Genomic DNA, 18,918 nt, shown 5'->3' with positions numbered 1-18,918 from the left:
TCTGTCAGTAGGAGTTCCCACCTGTTGGAGGATTTTGGCTGTTTGATCTCCATATGTCCACCACCACCACCTTTGCACACAGAGAATGAATCTGCCTGGAGTCATTCTCTGTGTTCAGCTTTGGGCCTGGCAGCGTGTTTTACTTTCTTGCCATGTGGATAATTAGCTCCCCTCTCTATTGTTAGGTAGAGGGCAACCATGACTTTCCAGACACTCCCAGACCTCCGCTGCTGCTGTAAAAAAGTACAACTTCCGCATGTCTATTATTTTGAGTTTTGCCGTGAAGAATAGTGCATATCTGAGCTCCAGTGTCCATAGGTGCTGTTTGACCCTCATAAAGGTTTCCCTTTGTTGCTGCGGTAGCAGCAGTGTAATCCGGGTATATGTGGACAGTTTTGACTGATCTTCCTGGACCCCTGCACCTTGCTCTCTGTAGAATGGCATCTCGATCCATAAATTTGAGCAGTGAAGTGGCGCACTGGATATCGATGGCCATTCGGTGACTATATGCACTCTTTCAATTGGAAATCCTATTGATGTTCCGTCCCCCAGTACTACGGAGAATAACCACTCTTCAAGGACCAGTTACACATTATGGCCTTCCATCTTCTCTGTGATACCAACTATTCAGATATTATTAAGGTAGTACCTTCCCTCTGCATAATTTACTTTGTCCTCTAACCTCTTCCATGCTCATAACGGCCCCTGGCCGTCATGAGTCAAGGTGGGAGTGTGCACCAGACCCATGCCCAAGATTCGAATGTCCCAAAACAGCGACGGAATTCGCACTGCAGCGAAGCGGCTAAGTTGGTCACATCTAGTTCAAATGCCTTTATGTGGTTCATCGTGTCTGTTACCATGGATTTCACTTGCAGCAAGGTGATATTTATATGCAGGATCCTTTCTGCAAATTTGTGGTGATCGGCACACAGGGTGTTCAATTCCTGCACCACTTTGTCGATTTTCAATTCAATGCCCATTTTAGTATATTTGATGGCTGCCCTTACTGCAGCTGTATGTGTCCTTGGCTGTCTCCCAGTATCCTCTTCGCTTCTGTGCTCCCAAAAGAGTGTTGATCTTCCTCAACATGGGGTGGCGTGGCAGGCTTCGGACCATTGTGGACATTTAAGCTTTGTGTTTACTTGCGATTTGACGCATCCTCGACAAGGAGTTTGTTTAATGGGTTCCACCAACAATTGATCTCTTGTGCTCTATGGCAGTCCACCCTGTCAGGGGTCATCTCAGATGGGCACAGCAGTGTTGTCATGATCCTTATATTTTACCAAGCACTCTGTGCCACATCGCACTTAGGCAATTCCTTGAAACTCATGTATCCGTCCTGATACTTGGATCCTGTGTAGAAGGGCCTCTTATTATCACGATCACTGGTGGCAGTGGCATGCACAATGTATATTTATGAGTATGTTAATCACTATATGTACACCAATTGTAACCCTGGTGGCAGTGGCAGGCACTACTCTTTTTATTTGGTATGTTAATCATTGTATGTATGCTGCTGTAACCCTGGTGGTAGTGGTAGGTACCATCCATGACTCCTGCATGTGGCCTACAGTTCTTATGTGAGTGGACTATATGCTAATCACCAGCAGAACAATGTTTGCTTTTGGACAGGAGCAAATGGTGTACTCCTCACCTGCGCTCTTTAAACCGTGCTGCAGAGCAACAACTTGCTTAGCTTCAGTGGATGACGTGTCACCTACCTGGCTCCCAACGGCAGTCTCCTTGCTCCTGAACCCTCAGCGTCAGTCTCTGTCATACTCCTACACAGCTGCAGGTCTGCTCGTCGCTTCAGCTGGGCCCTGTCGGAAGAATCTTTACTCTATTCCCTGAAAGAAAAGCGCATCGCAAAAGACAAGTTACAAGGTCCAGAAAAATATCCAGGCATCGCGATCGAGCACTGGACAACAGACAACCATTAGAAGGTTTTAAAAAAAAGCTGTATTCTTTTATACAAAGCAGCCCTTGTGCAAGCAGGGATTTTGGTAACATTGATTTACACAGGAAAGATGTATTTCCTGCACTAACCGCAAGACTTGAAACTGATCGTTTTGGAATGAACAGGAAAGATGTCTTTCCTGAACTAGCTGCAACATGCGGAACTGATCGTTTTGGGATATACTTGGCATCATAGGAAAACTGGTGAAATGTAGGACAAATGCGGCATCATGAGGAGTCAGCTTGGAAACCATAGCTCAGATTGCCGATTTTGGACTGTGTTTTAATGCCAAGAGTGTGATATATAAAAATGTGTTTATTGTGCTTAGAACGCACTCCTTTGAGAGAAAGAGCATTTGTGCACTGCGGATTTGCTGTTATGTCTAATCTCTAATGTCAGGACACAATGCACATTTATGATTCATTCAATTAATGAGTGTTTTCAACAAATCTCTCTCTCCCTCTAAACCTTTGCTGACTTGCACAACTGAAATCTGCTTACCATGCTTATACCATATATTTCTATTGCATATTCAGGGCAGATTCAGTATAATGTGAGTTCCAAAAAGACTTACTAGCTCTCTTTCTCTCCTTTCTTCCAGCGTTGTCTATCCCCCACTGTCTCACTTTCTCCTAATCCTGTCACTTTGTGTATTACTCTTTTTCTTATCTTACTTGCTGAATTTAGACCTGCCTGCAAGGGACAATGTAGATTTTCCTTGTAATCCCTGAAGGAAAGTCTTAATTTTAATAAAAACATAGAGGTGGGCATTATGCTTCTCTAATCTAGCATTTATTTGATTGGCAACAGTCAAGAACTTGAAAAAACTACAAATCCCAGGAGGCATAGGAACAAATAGCCAATGGGAGACAAAAGGTAGTACTAATAACAACCAATAGAATCACAGCATCACCTAGAACACCTATCTTGACTGCGAACTATCCTCTTTTCTTGAGCGAGAAGTTAAGGTTATTTAATAAACAAAGGAAATATAGATAACACAATGGTAAACACTAAAGTAAACGTAAACAGTTCATTGCAAAAGTCCATAAATCTGAGTCCCAAATTGAGAGCCAGATACTGCAAAAAATCGGAAACCCCTTCATAGATTACTAGGAAAATCTACATTTTGTTGCAAGACCGGAGGCTCTTATTTTGCTTGTATAAAGCATGTTAATTACATCAGAAGATGCACTATTGCACTAAAATGTGTGAAAAACATTATCATTAAATCAAACAGCTGATTTCAGAATGTTCTGTAGATGGGAACTGGCTCAGAAGACTTTGGAGGCCATGGCTCCACTGGAAGAGTGGTCACCAAATATGAAAGTATCAATAGCCGCCAAGGACTTAACCCACTTTATCCAGCAATCAAGAGTAGGGAAGGACACCGGTTTGTGGGGTTTTCTGAGGAAATGAGAAGCTGTGTTTCTGAGAACATTCTGAAAGCAATTGTTTTCTGTTCATACACTTTTAGACATTTTCTGACACAATGTTTAGGTTGATCAGGACAATAAGTAAGAAACACTGTAGTTATATTTGATTTTTGTACATTTGCCAACTGTGAAAAGCACTCCTGTGGGAGTAAACTGACAAGAAGAAATATCTAATGCTTTAACATCAGGCAGACGTTTGATTGACATGAGACATAATAGCATAGTAAGCTTTGTAGACAACATTTTTAATGAAAGATCAGCATTATCTGGCCAGGAATTACACAATTTCAAAACAATATTTACATCCTACAATTTACTATATTTCAAAATAGGAAGATTGCAAAGTTTTACTCCCTTTAAAAGTCGAAATATGAGCGGATGCTCTCCCACCAGTTTTTCATTGATGTAGGGATAATACATAGAGATGACAGATCTGTAAAGTCACTAGCTTCAGCTACCAGGAAATTAACAATGTAGTTTATATCAGGTGAAAATGGATTCATACATTGTCCTACACACTAGCTTGTCCATAAAGACCAAGCTGATTTGTAAGCCTTGGTGATACCTGGAGCCCAGTATTTATCAATGTACACTAAAGCTTCCGGTGAAATGAAAGGGAAATATTGGAAGATCCCACTATTTTCCAAGCAGAAAGAATGAAGGAGTTGTCTAACACCAGGTTGTGAGGAATGCCCGACGGGTCCAGGAGGAGGTTGGGAAAAGGAAGGTAGAAGGACTGGAAAGTCGATTGCTAATTGTAGGAGAGGAAGGAACCACACTTGCGATTGCCAGAAGGGAACCACTATGACCAGGATTTGCTGACCTGACTGAGGACCCTGTTGATCATCAGAAAGAGAAAAAAAAACATAGCTGATTGTGAGGGACCAGTCTTGTAAGTAAGCTTCTGGGGCTAAAATTAATGGATCTGGGTGCTAGCTGAAGAATTGGGGAACCTGAGAATGTAGCCTGCAGGCGAAAATGTTTTTTTCGAAAGGTACCCAATCGCAAAGCAAAAGCCTCCCCCGCCCTGCCCTATCACCCTGCGTCACTCCCTCCACAAGCCGCTACTGAGATCAAACATGAGAATAACACTCTATGTTTAACACAGTTTTTGCTCTAAAATGACCATAAAAGGGTGAGATCAGCATAGCTTTCTTAGTAGCAGGTGCAGAAAAAGGAACTGTGTCCCCAACCCACCTTTGTCATCATCCGTGTCCATAGCACCCATGTCATCATCTGTGTCAGGGATATATGAAATGAGAATAGGAGACAATTTGTTGTCAATGTCTTTTAACTTTGATTTGCATTTAGGAGCTTTCACATTAGTCTCCTCCTTGGAAGGAGGCCGGGAAGGAAACAGGTTCTCAGCCATGTGTAAGGGCACCTCCAAATAACAAGCAAAATTTTAGGTTTTGCTTGAAAATATTTAGCCGAAATAAGACACCCGTAGCTTTGCGCTTTATGCCTTTCCCCCGCAGAATGAGCCAAAATCATCTTTCAGAGCAGATTAATGACAGAATTTTCTATCTTCTTTGCCACTTTATCCATAAAGGCTGCAACAGCCTGTTCCACTGAGGATTGGATGCATTAATTTAAATTATCTTTAATCCCATCGCCCTCCTCATTGTTTTCATATTGCAAAGCGAGAAGGCTGCCACGATGTGGGAGGTAGAGAAAGGCCCGCCAAAACTGTGAATAATAACTTAAGAGGTGAATAAAGGGAGGCAAACCCAATAGGAGGTGAGTCTCAAACTGCAACACCAAAGTGGTGAACGTGATTGGAGACACACAGGCAGCACGTGGAACATAGAACACTCTCAGACAAAGCTGCAATGTGCCGACAAGAACCGTGAATGAAAAGCTAAAGAACCCAGAGGTATACAAAACATACAATATAAGCCTTAATAACACATTTAAGTTTAAGGATAAAAATGTGCAATACCTATCTTGACTGCTAGCAGCAAGAAAAGGGGACTGGTTGCAGTCAAGATAGGTGTTATAGGTGATGCTGTGATGGGGGCGTGGCTAGCCGCCTAAGATGGTGGACATGGTTCCCTGAGGCTCAATCCTGCAGTGTCGCCGACATAGCACTGTTTCCGAAGATCCCGTCGTGTTTCTGCTGCCACTGAGTGCCTGGGACGCGGATCTGCTGACTCTGCCTCAATTGGAGCAGCGGCTCTAGTGAACTGCATCAGCCGGGAGCTGCAAATCCTGATGCCTGCCCACCTTGGTGGCTTGTCATGGCTGCACTGTGCCCCACGCTGTTCCTGGCAATTCTGACCTCCTGTCACCTACGCTGAGCCTAACAGCAGTCTCTGGATGGCAGCTGAAGTATATTGCAGCTGGAGTTGAACGGTGGAGCGGTGTGGGTGCGGCCCAGCAACGCAGGGGGTGTCTAGCGGTCTGCGAGGATGTGAGCTGCCTACTCCTGATGGATGTGGGTGCTCTCCGCCAACTGCGGACCCTTTAAGGTGCCTTTCCTGTGCGCTGTTGTGGCCGGAGGTGTGTGGGACCTCCCAACTGTTGGTAAAACTGCCCTCGCATGCCTGCCGGTTATTTCCCTGACGTGGGCCTCTTGCTTTCCCGGATCGGTGTGGCGTTGCTGCTGGTGAGCCGCTCCCCCGGGTTGGGGATCAATTGCTGTGGCCTGTCTGCCCCTGGGATCTGGCACGGCGATCCTACATGGATCTTGCCTACCTCCGGCCGCCTGGGGGTTTAATTACATCATTGCGGATGCGTGTTGGAGGAAGGCTGTGACTTGGGATGATGGGTGCCATTGACACTTGTGGATGTGGACCCCAGACTCCAGTGAGTGCAGGAGAGTACCCTGAGCGCTGGGCCTCACGGGTCTCCTCCCCCCCTGTATGGTTGTATGGTGCGGTGCAGAGACATGGCAGATTCACCTCTCCACTAACTGGTTCCCTACCTAGCTTGCGGTATTCATGGTCCTAAGCACGTCATTGAATTGCTTGACTGGTGTGCGGGCTGTGGTCTCCATCGGTGGTGACGCAGTACTAGCAACTTATTCAGTGGTTCACAGATGCTAGCCTGACGATTATCTTCCGAATAATTTTGGGCTGGGTTGACTTCATTCCTGTCGGAATTCTACCTACTCAGACACAGTGGCATAACGAAACTTGAGGGGGCCCCCCCTGCAAAGTACATAGAGGGGGGCCCCTTCCCAGCGGCCCAGCCCGCCAGCTACCTCTTTTCCCCACCACCCAAAAATCTAGTATATTTTTATTTGAAACTGACAACATTTAATGAAATGCCTCTTGTTCAAAGTTTTCATAAGAAAGTGGGAAGCACTCTTAATATATAAACTACACCATTTGTAACATTATTGTCAAAAGCAGATTATTTAACTGAGACAACAATCAGAACAATGCCAAGGAGTGGTCCTATTCGCTTAGGAACTGCCTATCGCTGAATACAAAGAACTATTTAGGGTCTGAATTAGAATTTACATTGATAGACAATAACGTGAAATTTTGAAAGAGAAACCCAAACCTGCAATTTCAGAGACTAGACTGACAATATACATGAGAAGTACACAAGATATAACTCCGTATCCTGCCAGCCCCAAGAGAGATAAACTAGTGAATTATCTGCATGCCACACACTTGCAACTGTCAAGGGTGTGCATGATAATAACATAATCTGAGGAAGCACTTTTAATTTCTACCATTATGCCTTTATTAGCAAGGACAAAAACAGGCAGGTAAACGAGGCTGAGGATGAAAACTACTTGGATGCTTCAGAACATAGTTGCAGATGTTTGTCTGTTTGAATTTATCATTTCTGTAGTGTAAACACTGCTAATTGCAAGATATAAGGACCACGTTTTACAGACAAAAGAAAGCAAAAGCATAAATAACACAGCATGTAGCATAAAAACAAACCATATCAGCAAGTACCTAATGACAGAATCTATACAACTACAGTTGGTAAAGCAAAGGAAAAAGTGCAAATACTTTTAACACCTTGGCTGCTAGGGATATTTTTTCTCCTGTGCTGACCTTTGATGTTTACCCATTGTTCATGACGAGCTCAGCTCGTCATCAGCACAGCTCCACTGTGCCTCATGACGAGCTGAGCTCGTCATGAGCATTGAAGGGGTTAAAGTGCAAAATAAAACGATCACCAGTCCAGCAATATACAAAAGCAAGCACATTTTGTAAAATCAAGGAATGGATGCAAGAAGACGAGTATCCAAGGGAAAGATACAAAAGAGGCAATAGCAAAAGGGATGGGATTAGGAGGTAATCACTCAACAGTTGGATGAGAACGATAAGAGCCAATAATGCAGGAGTTAAAGGGATAGATGCAAGAAGGGATGATCTAAATGAAGGGCTGCAAGGAGCCAGGAGCTAAAGGGACAGAGCCAAAAAGACTGGCGATAAAGGGCTGGAGCTGTCTTGAATGTATTGTATTGTTATATTTATAGAGGGCTTACTACCCCTATATGGAGCACTGAAGCGCTTTCCGCTTGCCTACATGAGTATCAAGCTACACTTTGTGTAGTTGGAAGGGTGTTGTATTTGTGTTGATGCTATGTGGGAAGTGTTTCCATGTTGTGTTTGAGGACCACTGACTGGGGTGTGTGAAGCTTATTGTGCAATGATTTTGGCAGGGTGGGTAGATGATCACAAGAAGTGAGTTAGTGACGGTGGATCGTAAAACACAATTAATGTAAAGGATTGAGGATTAAAACAGTTTTTCATAAATTGAGTAAGATAATCAAATTTTACTGAGATGTATTGTCTAGTGGGCATTTAAGTGAACACAAGCAGATAGTGTCTTTCAGTTGCATCTTGTCAGGTGGTTAGTGACAGGAAGTGATGTAATCAGTGTGTTGGTGCAGTTCATACATTATCAATGCTGACCTATGGCATGGAGAAGGTAAATGATGCTGGGTTGTTGCTAGGCTGGTTATCTGTGTGGTTTTACCTTTCTTTTGTTTCTTTCTGCACTGTAACAACAAAAAGTGTGATTTGATAATGCGAGGTTTGTTACCATTGGCATTGGCACACATGAACTAGTTTGAGGTTTCTGCCCTTCTATTCACAGAGTTATTACAGGATGAACCGAATCCCACTCCTTTTGAATTTACGCGGGACCAGTTCCCCCACTTCCTACCTAGACGAAATTGCTCCTGCAGCTTTGTGCTATGAGTAATTAGTGTGTGCAAAAAAATATTTACACACCTTATTCTGAACTGTTTATGGGAAAAGACACCCAGTAACGTGCACATGTGCCAGTGCTTAGTTTGTAAAAAAAATTGTCACTTCAAACTGTAGCTAACAGTTAAAGTTTTATAATAAAAAATATATATATATATTAAATAGTTTAACGCTCCACTAATGAACGTTGCTTGAAAATACGCCACTGCGCCCGGACGTGGTGGTATCTCAGAAGTCTAAGCCAGTGTTTAGAAATACGGGCTGGTGCTCAGTACCGGGAAACACTGTTACAAATTAAGCACTGCCTGATGTGGCACTTATATGAGGCTGTTTTTTCATTCGTTGGTACTGGACAACTTGGGATAAGGCTCTTCGCTGTATCAAATTTTGGAGGTTTGGAAAATCATGGCCCCTTCAAGGGGTCCGGCCTACTTGAGTTGCGTGATAAATTTTGGTTTCTCTCCGGAGCTACACATCTTCTAGGTGTGCACTCAACTCACAAGATCATCTTATAAAAGATCCCTCAATCAATGTGTGGATAGATTTGACGAGCTGCAAGGTCGTTGTTTACCTTTGAGAAGAGGATTGTCCTTCCACCTGTACCCAAGTTATCTCGGACGTCACCACAGCATTCTTTCCTTTGAATACCCCTCACATCCCCATGAACAGCTACGCAGGCCCATATTTTATGGGTGTGGAGACTTAATGTGCATGAGATACCAACTGTTTACTAAACTTTTCTACAAGTGTTCAGTCGGGTCTGGTGGCTTAGTGGACTAATGCCTTCACTGTCACAGGTTCAAATCCCGGGAGGTCCAGTCAGCTTGTCATCCTTCTGAGGTCGATAAAATAAGTACCTTCAAGTTAGTTAACATTAAACATCTGTTATTCCGCGCCAATATATCCTTCGCAGTGAATGTGCGCTTTACAAATAATACACGTTCTGTTATGCTTTGTGCAGTAATTATTTAGTTGAAAGTGATACTGACTCAGTGAAAATGCTAACCAAGAGGGTGTCATGTTTGTTTGGGAAACTCGTGAAAAAGTCTTTGCAGTGTGTACTTTTCACCTGCACCATATGTTCTCACGTTTTTACTTTCTAAAGCATTTAAATACTTAAGCATCCCTTGTAAAATAAATTATCCATTCAACAACACCTTTAAATTTAAAATAATGACCAGGTTTAATTTAAAAGGATTAGCGATGTAACTAAAATGTTACTGGAGTAAAATAAGATAATAAATATGGTGTGGTGTTTAAACTTAGTTCAGTCACCAGACATCTCTGGGTATCACAGGCGTTGCACACATGCAAGGACTGCACAGACATTCAGAAAGTGGTGAGAAGAGAGAGTTTGGTGTTTCTGGTAGCACGCAGTGCCAAGAAAGTTTTGAGCACTTGCCAGCTTTTGTGCAAAACAGTAACGAAGAGGAGTTAAACGGCGGAGGGGACTGGGAGACTATTACAGAGGGCAGAGAGGCATTTTTGCAGCAGGCCTCAGCTGGTCAGGTAGCACGAGTTGTTTACAGAGAGCAGACAGCCACATGGACTACACGTGCGTAACTTCACTAGAAGACAATCACTGTCTATGACGATGCTGTGGCACTGTGCTGAACTCTGAGCAGCCACAGTGTACTATTCAGTGCTAGGGGGCCCCCTGCAGCTCGTGCCCCCCGCACTGCGGAGGCTGCAGGGGCCTGTGTTACGCCCCTTCTCAGACAGCATTGTTGGTTCCTTGTACCCCTGTGAGGGAGGGTTCTATGCCTACTGCAGCAGCAACTCTGTAGAATCACACATTTGGGCCTGCAGCACCTTGGATAGCACCCCCATATTCGACACACTGCTGGAGATCATAGGCGCAATGGGGAGACTCAAGGGGAAAACTCTAGATAATAACCCAGTTGTGGGGGGGCATCAAGCACACTTGAAACCGCCTCCAGACCTCCTTCACCGAGCTCTGCTTCATCCAGGCCCCCTGAGACAGCCCCTGATAAACTCGGCATGATTCTACAGGAAGTCAGAGACTCCTGCAAAGTAATAGAACAACAGATTGGGTCTCTTACCTCTGGCTTCACCCTCCTGCGGGCGAAACACGGGAAACTTGCAGATACAGTACACACACAAAAGAAAGCCTTGACCTGCGTGGAACCCCAAACAGTGGAACACACCAAACTTATACAACAACAGGTAAATGGGCTGCAGGACAGGATTGAAGATGCAGAGGGCGGGAACTGCCAGAATATGATCCACGCCATAGGACTTCCAGAGGGCTGCGAAGGTCCTAAAGCAGCCAACTTTATGGAAACCTAGTTCAGAGAACTTGTAGCCCAGGAGGGCCTATCAACATACTTTTTTGTGTAAAGGGCCCCTCGGATCCCTACAGGAGCGTCGAAATTCGGAACACCTCCACAACCCTTAATTGTTAAGATCCTGAACTACAGGGATACGATGTGCTGTTGCAAAAAGCGAGAGAACAAACACAGATCCAATTTGAGAACCATTGAATCTCGTTCTATTCGAATTATACAGTGATAGTGCAACAGCAATGATCTTCCTTTCAAGCGCTGAAGAAAAAGGTGCGTGCTGCTCAGCTTAAAAGGTTTGTTACTGTTTCTGGCTCGATTAAAAAGTATTCATGAACAGAAAACGTACTTTTTCTACAGCCCTAACGATGCAGAGGAATGGCTGGAAATAATGAACATAGAATTGGGCTCCGGTATGTCACCCGGCTCAGGACGCCACAGCCCTGCAAAACTTCAAGGCCGCTGCCCTCACTGCACCGCTAAGGGTCTGCATAGATCTGCTGCCTCGGGTCGCACCCGGGAACAGATGTTGAACAGCCAGACTGAGGAGCTGGCGATCGCTAACTCCTTTCGTGATGATAACCCTAAGATCGTGACCGAGTCTTTGGAGGACAGCACCATCCAGTCAGATTCCGACCACAGCATCACCTTGTTTCCCTCAGTGACACCCCAGACTGCTGATGATCTGGTAGAGTGACCAACAAAGACCAACAAAGAATGCTCGTTAACTCTGACTACTGCTGTAGTGGGGGCATGGTAGCCCTACTGTGTGAGGCCAACAGGTCTACATGTATCCTTTCCTTATTCTATGTATCACTTATCAACTTCTACATTTCGTTGTATGCCAGCCACTTATTTGTTAAGTACATGGTTCTCTATCTACCTGCATTTGGTATTATACTAGTACCTGTTGTCCACACAGTCTGACATTGTTTTCCTTTTCAGGCTTAATGTCTTGTCAATAATGTATTCCTATTCAGCATGCCCACCTTCATGGCTATTAAATATGTTACGCGAGATCCTTTTATTTTCTCTCCTGGGTCCTGTTGAGCTTCTATAACCTTTGTAACTACAATAGCAGCATAATGGACGGTGGTGACGACCTTCCACACAGCGAAAGCACTGGTTTCTGCTACTTGTATGTTTGTGTTATTTGTTTGGCCCAGCACAGTTCCATAGCTGAGCCGAGTATTATCAGTTTGAAAGGGGAGGGGTACTCCTGGCCTATGATAGTTACCTGGCTCTGAGTCAGGGGGAGCACCACTTACATTAATACATTATGTCGTGCCACTCTACAACTTTATGCGTATATAACTTGCTGACCGGGAATGTGCGGGGACTTGACGCTGTGCATAAAATACATCAAATCTATGCCCACCTCCTTAGGCGTAAAGCGCAAATAGTATTGGTTGGTTGGTTGAAAGCTTTATTCGATATGCAAAGATATCTTACAAGCATAACATACATTTATAGAAACAACATTACAAAAAAGTGCAAGTATGTCATACATTTTAAGAAGATAAAATTGTAGGGAACCCCTTAAGATAAATTAGCTAAAAAGGAATTAAACCGATATAGACAATCTCTTGCAACGGATCAACCAGCAACATTTTAAAAATTTGGAGACACCACAGACTATGAGAGGGGAGGTATCAGTCAGTAAAATTCAGAGAGCCACCGAATGTATGCGTGTTCCCAAGCGTTTGACAAGGGGTTTCAACCAGTATCTCCTTGGATAAATATAATCTGGACACTCAAAAAGTACATGAGCCACCGTCTCAGGCCTGGCTGGGCAACATGCGCAGAAGGGGGATAAATGAGCATGGGACTTCCACTTTGATACAGTTGTTCCTAGCGGGAGAGTGCCAACTCTGAACTTGAAGTAAAGGGCCCTATCCACTGGCATAGCGATAAAATCCATGTAAGGTTCATATAATGCCACATCCTTTATTCTGAGGAACGCTGTAGTCGAATTGCAGTGATTAGGGTTCACGCTTTGCTGACAAAAGACCCAGTCCCAATAAAGTTTTTTGAGGACTGCCTTTGGGGGAGCAGATTTTGTAGACCAAGAGTGTCCCAGGCCCAGTTCCCCCAGAAGATTTTTTCTGTCCCTCAGCCACTTGATCTTGTTCCAGTCCCCCATATCCATTACTTCTGATAGGCCCTCGGCATAAGATTTTAGTTCCGGGACCCTCCATATGCGGGACCATAAGAGCAATGGGCGAAGACGGGCCTGGTCTTTGATGCTTCTGCAGCCCAAATCCAAGAGCACCGGAACTGTGGGGGTGCTCAAGGGGAGGGCTAAGAGGTCCTTTAGGAGCTTATTTTCGGCCTTGGATAGGGAATCCACATTACAAATGCCCCATAGCTCTGCGCCATACAAGGCAGAAGTGACCCCCCTTGCCTTGTAGATCTCAACTGCGGGCACCACTGAGGATCTGGAAGATGTATGATATTCCTTTAGTAAGGCACCCCCTACCCTTTTGTGGCAAAGAACCATCTTGTCAATGTGAGAAGACCAGTTCATCTTGTCGTTCAGGCGTAAACCCAAATAATCAAATTCAGATACTTTCTCCAGAGGGACCGAGTTCAAGGTGGGAGGACAACCCAGTTTCCTTTGTGGGCGTAGTATCAAATATTTCGTTTTTTCTACATTTATCACCAACCCTCTAGCTACACAAAAGTCCTGGAAACGGGTCAACAGCTTCTGGAGCCCCTGTGGGGTTTTTGAAATAAGGAGAGTGTCGTCCGCGAACAACAATGTTGGAATCTGCTCGCCCCCCAGGCAGGGTGCGTCCGCAGGTTCCTGAAGCAGGTGCTCCACCACACCATTTACATATAGGGAAAAAGTGTGGGAGCTAACACGCAGCCCTGTCTGACACCCCTACAAACCGGGATTCTGTCTGTTGTCTCGCCTTTTCGCCCCCAGCGAACCTGGGCAAAGTTATTCGTGTGGAGTTTGGTGAGGAGGAAAAGGATGTACGGGGGCAAGCCCAGACCATGGAGAACCCTCCAGAGTTCCTCCCTGGGAACTAGGTCAAAGGCAGTCTTCAAGTCGATGAAGGCCAGGTAGAGACTGCCCTTGCCCAGTTCCACGACCTTCCAGTGCAGAAGTGTTAGCCGAAAGACTTGCTCAATTGTACCTGTTCCTGAGCGAAAGCCTGCCTGGAAGTCCGATAGGACTTGGTTCTCGTCCACCCAATGTAGGATTCTCCCCAGGATCACTTTTCCGGCTACTTTTTGTGAAGAGTCAATCAGGCTTATTGGCCTATAATTTCCTGCAATGTCTCTACTACTCTTTTTATAGATGGGGACTACCACTGCCCCTCTCCATGACTCTGGGATCGGGCCACCCTCCATGATGGCATTCAAGAGGGACGAGATCATAAGACCCCAGTCAGATGGATAGGCCCGCAGTACATCCCCTGGGAGCCCATCCGGGCCAGCAGCTTTCAGTGGGACCACAGTCTTGATGGCATCCTCAACCTCCCGTGGTGTAAATAGGGTAAGGGTGCTAGATTCCATCAAAAAGGGGAATACAGCTGGCTCATTTAGGGGCCCTTCTATCGCTGAGTATAAGGCCCCAAAGTGATGGAACCAGCTCTGGGGTGGAATAGTGCAGGTCCTCAGAGTGTCATCGGGTCTTCTACGGGAGCCTATCAATTTCCAAAACTCCCTGGCATCTTTACCTTTGCTAGCAGCCAACAAGTCCGCCCAGAATTTCTCCTCCCATTCCCTCTTTGCTGTCTGGATAGCCTTGGAGTAGACCTTCCTAGCCTCCCTTGTCCTGACTTGAGATTTTGCTTTTACTGCCTCGACCAGGTTTTTTTTCGCCTCCCTACAGTTATGGGTATATCACCTGTCTTTTTTATTAGCCCTTTCTTTCACCCCAGTATATCTCTGGCGCACAGTGAACAGATTTGTCAAGGCCCCAGTTAGGTCGCAAAATACTTCGCATACCTCCCCCAGGCCTCCTTCAACTATACCTAGGTTATGTTGGGCTAGGGCCAAAAGTTGAGACACAGCCTCAAGTTTTCCGGTAGACAAGAGAAGTTTTGACCACTTCAGGCGCCTACCGCAAAGAGATACCTCCGACTCGCCAAGGTCAACTGTGGGGCTAAGTATGGGACCCCCACTGCTAACAGACCACCAGGGGGCTAGAGTGAGGGACAGCAAATTGTGGTCGGTTTCGACTGAGGGGGCTATTACCATATCCCTCACTGAGCTCCATAAACACACATCAAGCAAGATGTAATCAATTCTTGATGTGTGGTTGGGCCTATTGTATGCATGAGCACCCCCTTTGTCCGAGCTAGTCCTTCCATTTAAAGCCCTCAGGCCATATTCTATACTAAGGGCATTTAACTACAATGCCACCTCGGTCCACTTTTTAATCGGGGGAAGTTCCAGGACTGGTATCCCCCTCCTGCCATCCTCCTCATCCTGGTCCTGGGTAACGTCCGAGCCCAAAGGCTCGAACGTGCAGTTAACATCACCTGCAATCAAAGTGCAGGCTTTGTATGGAGTTGCCCCTAACAAATTCTCCAACAATGCAATTGTGGGAGACTGCCTCCCCCCCTTAGTGCCTCTGGCATAGACATTAAATATGTTCAAAACAACACAACCCCTGGCGTCCTTCAGTGTAATATTAAGCAAGTCTGGGCTATTGGTCTTAGTTTCCAATACCGTGCAATTTAGGGTTGAAGCTACCCAGATAAGGAGACCCCCCGAAGGTCGCCCCCTACCCGAATCTGGGCAAACAGCTGGGATGGCATAGGCAGAATACCCCGCCCTATGCACTGGCTCCCTACTCCATGTCTCCTGGAAAATGCATATGGAATACTCTTCCACTAGTGCATTCCAGTCGGGCAATGCCAGTTTTCTGGCTATTCCGGCAACGTTCCAGCTGAAGACCTTCAAAACTTGGTCCGTCACAGCTGGAGCGCATAGGGAAACTATCTCTTGACATAGAGTCACCATGTCCGAGCATGGCAGTGATCGCCCAACACCAATAGGAACTAGGTCCCCCAAGAAGTCCAAAGTAACTGATGATGTGGTTTGGGATTCATTGGGGGAGGGAAGAATAGGTGGCATTACAGTACCGTTTGAAGGCTCGCCCGGTTCCCCCCTGTCCAGTCCTCCCGTTGCTTCAAGTCAGTAGGTCCTATGGACACAATTTTGACCCAGCCACCCGGTTTAGGGATAGAAAGGGGGCACAGACAAACTACTTATTCCACCATTATGACCATTGCTCATTTCCCCCATAATAGGCCTGAGAATGGTGTGATTAGCAGGCCGCGGGTAGAAATAGGTCAGGTCTACTGCGCTAATTCCAGGGCCTCCCACCGTTTGGTCTTGGATACAGATCGATCTGGCTACTCTGTTGTCCTGGAAGTTAATAATAACGCAGTCTCCCTCCAGCTGCTTCTTGCCCCGTCCAACCCAGGGCACCCTGCGGACGCCAAGGATTAGTCCGTCTACGCCCGCAGGGAGTGGTTTGTTTATTTTTAGCCAGTGAAGGCTTTTATTTTTTACGGCTTGGTGGGTTTCTGATTGGTTAACCTTGCTAGGGTGGGACCTTCACCAGCACAACGACGTAAGGATGACAGTCCGGGGGGAGGTCAGCATAAGGTCTGCCAGAGAAGTTCTTCAAGGCGGGTGCAGCTAAGACAGGTGCTGCCAAATGGCTTTTGGCAGGCTTAGCTGGCAAAGCTGCCCGATCTCCCTTAGTCTTTGCACTGTTTGGGGGTATTTGCTTAGGTTTAGAGTTACACCCACCCGCGGCGGCCTTTGGTTGCGTTACTATCTTATGTACTTTATTGACCTTAGTGGGCTTCCCTTGAGTTGGAGTAGAGTGTAGGGCAGGACCTGATTTGGACATAGGTGAAGCAGTGGTAGTAGGACCTGATTTGGGCATGAGTGGGGCAGTGGTAGTGGGAGTTGGGGCCGTACTTGGTGCTATTGGGGAAGCCGCTTTTGGTGGAACTGGAACCTGTACCAGAGCAGCAACAGCTGCAGCTCCTTTTCCCAATCTGCCACATGAGGGGTCCTCGCTATTCCTGTTCTGATGTTTAATCAGAGTCTTAAGTGAAAAAAAGTTGTCAAGGGTCGACTGCTCAAGACTATTTACTCTGGCCTCCACCCTCTTGATTTGTTCTATGAGCGGTGTCAGGGAACGGTTAAGTGCATCAATGATTTGATCCAAGCAAGCTGGAACTTGGATAGCAGATGGCTTGATGTTGGTATCGAGTCCCCTTTCTTGAGGCGGAGACTCTCCCAATCCACCCAGACGCTCTGGGCTCTGACCATTATCTAATGTTACACCCGTGGCCCTTGACCCTTGCTTCCTAGAGCGTTTACAAAGTATGGAATGGCTACGTTTGCGTACACTCACAACCCTTTTCCTCTTAGCTTGTTTCCGGGCACCCTGAAACACACAGGGCGCGCAGGGCAATGAGGGACCCACAGAGGGAGCAGGGTCTGGCGACGGAGAGTTTTGACTAATAACAGGAGAAAATAAAGGTGGAACGCACCCTCTAGCAATCTCGTCACTGGGATCGCCTGGTGTTAACTGTGCTGCTAAGTTCTCTAACCTATCTATACTTTTGCCTATTTCAGACAACCGGGGAATCTCAGGCATTTCTATACTAAGTGGGGATGGAGCTATAATCGGAGTAGGTGACAAGGATTTGGCCGCAGAGCCAAGAGAGGATCGTCTAACTGGTAGGAGATCCCCGGAGAGGCGACGCTCCGTCATTGCGATCTCTTTCTCTATGACTGCCACTACTTTGGTTATAAACCTATCCATGGTTCCTATCGTTGGGTTTCCCCCAACCCCTTCGCCCCCACCTCTGAGCAATTTCCCAGAGCGAGTAGACATGGTTCGGGTTTTGCCCTCTGACAATGTCACAATACCTTTCTGGGCCAGTGTAGATGATGTTAGGGACCAGGCCCAGTCCAGCCTCTATCAGCCCCTGACTGCCACAGACTGCCCGCCCTTTGCTCGGGCTTCGCTCGGGCTTCGCTCGGCGTCCCGCTCGCGCCCCGCGAGACGGTAGACGAGCTGTTGAAATAAGGGGCGTTGCAGGCTGGGGGCGTGGCTATTAGGGGGCGCGTCCGTGATGTTCCTGGGTGTGCAGGGACTCCTGGGAGACAGAGTCCCTGCCGCGCACCACCACTGAAGCAACTGCCACACTCCAAGTCTCTCCTACAATCCTCAGCACAGTCCTGCCGCCTGAGCCCACGGACCTGAGCGCGAAACGGCACCCGCGAAGCGGGTGTGGCGAGCTGCAGCGCTGTTACCAGAAGTCCACAGAAGGCTCCAAAAACTGCTGCCCAGCCCGAAACACAGCAACAAGGTAGGCGTCCCACAGGCTCACAGGGAGAGCCTAACTTTATCCACCTGGACAGGCTGGGGGCGTGGCTATCAGGGGGTGCGTCCGTGATGTTCCTGGGTGTGCAGGGACTCCTGGGAGACAGAGTCCCTGCCGCGCACCACCACTGAAGCAACTGCCACACTCCAAGTCTCTCCCACAATCCTCAGCACAGTCCTGCCGCCTGAGCCCACGGACCTGAGCGCGAAGCGGCACCCGCGAAGCGGCACCCGCGAAGCGGGTGCGGCGAGTTGCAGCGCTGTTACCAGAAGTCCACAGAAGGGTCCAAAAACTGCTGCCCAGCCCGACACACAGCAACAAGGTAGCGTATTTCTTCAGGAATCGCACCTCACTAACTCAGAGGCTTCAAAGTCTGTAAGAAATGGAGGGGCCAAATTTTCTCTACTAATTACTCGCCTTTTGCGCGAGAGGCGTCTATATGGATCCACCACAGTGTCCCATTTATAGAAATAGACCGACGCATCGATGAACAGGGTAGATACACATTGCTCAAGGGAACACTCGATGGTCTGCATGTGGTTTTGGGTAGTGTACACGCCCCAAATTTTGACCGGGATAAGTTCTTTAATAAATTAGGCACTGCTTTGATTGGGTGGGACACATATCCCTGGATACTGGGTGGGGATTGCAATACTCTCCTGGACA

Source organism: Lissotriton vulgaris, chromosome 3_1, assembly GCF_964263255.1.
Source record: "Lissotriton vulgaris chromosome 3_1, aLisVul1.2, whole genome shotgun sequence".
NCBI lineage: Eukaryota > Metazoa > Chordata > Amphibia > Caudata > Salamandridae > Lissotriton > Lissotriton vulgaris.
This window is presented reverse-complemented; position numbering follows the sequence as displayed.